Here is a 3,797-nt window from a genome sequence, read left to right as displayed (position 1 = left end):
TGTGCAGAAATTTCATCTATCGTTTTTTTTAGTGAGTCTGCGAGTATCAAAACATGTCACATAAATGGCCGTAAGACAGTGTGATCGTGTTGATTTAGAAGCTTAACATTTTTTACACTGCGAGGGGACCGTAGTCTTTAGTATTTCATAAATTTCAACTTAATACCTCAACCCGTTCCTGAGAAAAAGTGGTATTAAGGGAGGGACAGACAACCAGAGGGACAGCAAAGCGATCCTGTAGCAATTCCGTAGCCGAGTGCTGAGGGCGGATGACTGGTAGGTGCAGGGCTCGGTCTCGACTCCCAGTACTGGCAGCGCTCTGTGTCGTGCACTCAGCCTGTAGTCTACCAAACTGGGATACCTGGAAGACTGTCATTTTTTTAAACTGTCTCTCTCTTTCTCACGATTTATCAGAAGATATACCGAACAGGATTATACAACATGCGCTATAGAAGCAAAGTTATGTCGGTAATTTCAATTTTTTTAATGTTCTTTTGTTAACAGTTTTCTTTTGTTAATCACCTACCTTGGCAACGGCCTTGCCGCAGTGGATACACCGGTTCCCGTGAGATCACCGAAGTTAAGCGCTGTTGGGCGTGGCCGGCACTTGGATGGGTGACCATCCAGCCGCCATGTGCAGTTGCCATTTTCCGGGGTGCACTCAGTCTCGTGGTGCCAATTGAGGAGCTACTTGACCGAATAGTAGCGGCTTCGGTCAAGAATACCATCATAACGACCGGGAGAGCGGTGTGCTGACCCCACGCCCCTCCTATCCGCATCCTCTATTGAGGATGACACGGCGGTCGGATGGGCCCGGTAGGCCACTCGTGGTCTGAAGACGGAGTGCTTTAATCACTTCTCTTGTTCCGAAGCCCCCATGGGGGGATGCCCTACAGAGACACTCCATCGTTTGTGTGAAGGAAAAAAGTGTAAACTTCATAAAAACGTGTTCAATACAGTGTTTATTAAAAGTCTGGACAGGGTTGTAATTTGTAGGACAAAAAACCTACACCTATTAAGATTCCTACGACGAAAATCGTATACCACGAAGACGATGCCTTACCGACGCGACAGCGTAAGAAGAAATTTATCTATTCAGTAAGAGGAAAGGCACAGAAGAAGATTCCTGACCTGCTACTACTAAGGAGAAACGAGGTAAAGCGATGACTTCCAAGGACATTACAAGACATTAACGAGAATTAGTAGTGTTACAAGTGAATGTAACAATAACAGCCGTTCGGTCTGCCACCGTCTCCACATATCTTCAAGGAGTTACCATTATTTATACAAATTTTAAAAAAAGATAACTAAATCACGTCGGCCCCACTTCAGAGGTCAGTTGCGGAGCTACTCGGCCGAAAAGTGGCGGTTCCACGGTCAAGAAACTCTACAGCGACCGGGAGAGTGACGTGCTGACTACATGTCCCTGCATACCGCATGCAGTGATGCCTTTGGCAGATGACAACACGGTGGCGGGTCACGCCCGATTCGCCTGTCTATGGCCAGAAAGCGGAACTTTTTATCGGTTGAGGTATGGAATCCTGAAAATGACATTCGAAACACTTAGTGAACTTTGTGATTGTGTGTCATCCCACATAATGTATATAAATATATGTACAGTTACTGTTATTAGTCGATTAATCACCCGCTCACACAGAAAACTCAAAAACACTTCGTCACGCAATTACAGCGTAACTGCTTTGCAGTCGCTGAGGTTGGCATCAATCTGAAACAGTTACCTGTAGACATTTAACGATCAGTATTTGGCGACCGCCGGCCAATTTCACGTCTCTTTACTGCAGCTAGACTACCTGGAGCTCATAACGTAATAACTTACGTAGGTTACTAATTAATAACAACATCGATACATATGCAGTTCGAGGCCCACCCCGCAGTGTATTCTTCCATGATTTTCCTTAATCGCTTAAAGCAAATGCCGGGCTGGTTTCTTTGAAAGGGAAAGGCCGCTTTCCTTCTCCAGCCGTCTCTAATCCGACATCATGCTTCGTCTCTAATCACCTCGCTGTCCAAGGGACGTTAAACACTAACCCCCTCCTCACTTTGTTTTTAGCTTCGAGAGATCGCGCAGAATCAGAGTTTGCACTATTGTTGTTGCGTGTTTGACACTGTGTAACCTCCCCCTCACTTACCGACCTTAATGACAGTGAAAAATGAAACCGCGTGTACCTAATGGGAGTTTTGGAAAAGCAATCGTCACCGAAGTTAACCTGTCGGTAAAGAGGGAGGAAAGGGTTACATCTAAATGAAAGGAAATGTGCTAATGAAACTGGTGCAAATTAATTTTGAAAAGGGGTAAAGTTAATAAAGAAAGTAAATGTGCAGCCGTTACGTTAACAATTAACTAGCGGTAATTAGGTATTTGAGATTTGGGGGAAATCACGGTCGCCAGTCCTAAGGACAATTACTATAGTAACTGAAAAGGAAAGGTTATTACACATATAATTAGCACTAGAAGCGTGGCAACTGAAGGTTGACACGTGTAGTGTGAAAACTGAAAGTTTGTCAGAAGTAATAAATTTCGCTACACCCTGACTTAATTTAGCAAAGCTGAGGTCTGCCATACAGTTCTAAAACTTTACGTGCGTCCAGTCTTCCTTGTCGGTTGATTGAAGGTTTGAAGCCGTCGGTCGAGGAGGTGGCGACAGTCACTCATTGTCGGCCGTCGCTGTTGTAGAAGCTGGATGTTGGCGCGCCTTCTTCTCGACACGGTCACCAGACGAAACGGGCTCTTGATGTGCGCCAGATAATGCTTCCCGTCCGCGACACCATGTCAGAAACTATCATCGCAAGTCGAGCGCAATTACATGCTGCCAAACCCCGAAAGCGCAGCAACTCGCGGGAGCGTCACACAACACACCTGCTCCACTCGCTACTCCAGCCAGACTCCAACTGCTCAGCCCGCGCTCCACGCGGCAGAGTTAACACTACCAAAGATCCTACACACTTTGATTCTTCACACGACCTATCGACGTAATCGTTCGATAGCAGTTTTCCCTAGGCAAGACCCAGCGTAAAAATACAAATAATATTTACGAAACAAACCAATTATACATCGACATAAATGCATAAATATACAAATAGTAAAACAATTACAATATACAAAGAGACAGAAATGTCATATCTTGAGGTAACAAAGCAAGGAAAGAAAATAATAGCACAATAGATGGAAATAGGAGGATAAGCATTTCCGGCGTTACACGTGCCCCACATTGTCTGAGGATGTTCGTGTAATGTAAACAGACTCAGAAAATGTCCCAAAAAAGAAACAGCGGAAATGCATATGCTCAAAACATCAAAAAAATTTAGCATTCGTCTAATTAACCATAAACCAATTTTTAGACAATAATAATTGAGTGGAGACACTCCTAATCTTATTCCACTCTGTCATCTTGCACAAAATAAAACAGGTTGACAACATATCAAAATTCATAGAAAACATAGAAAATGGTTTAGCTATTCCAAAATCATTAAAATTCGTAACACTATAAGAAATGGAATACTATTTGCAAAATTGATCAGAGTACATGGTCATAAAAAACAGGTATATCAAAATATGCAAACTAATAATTAATTACATAGAATACACATTTTTATGTAACCTTTTCATAATTAATATTCTCGTCATGTCCAATTAACGCTAAACAAGAAAATAATATACAGCAGATAAAATAAAACATAAATATTGACAGCAGAATTCTTTCACATCAGCTGTCCGGGAAGAAAAACAACTCCACCTTCCCTACTCGCAAGTACAAAGGATGCCAACAGCGGCACAA

The 3,797-nt window shown here is 43.0% G+C and overlaps 1 pseudogene; it reads left to right on the top strand.

The window, feature by feature from the left end:
- Nucleotides 1-529: 529 nt before the first annotated feature.
- LOC126177775 (5S ribosomal RNA) lies at nucleotides 530-646 on the top strand (annotated as a pseudogene).
- The last annotated feature ends 3,151 nt before the right edge of the window (nucleotides 647-3,797 follow it).

This window comes from Schistocerca cancellata, chromosome 3 (assembly GCF_023864275.1).
Source record: "Schistocerca cancellata isolate TAMUIC-IGC-003103 chromosome 3, iqSchCanc2.1, whole genome shotgun sequence".
NCBI classification, from domain to species: Eukaryota; Metazoa; Arthropoda; class Insecta; order Orthoptera; family Acrididae; genus Schistocerca; species Schistocerca cancellata.
The sequence above is the reverse complement of the archived record's forward strand: the minus strand, read 5'-3'. Positions and strand labels throughout refer to the sequence as shown.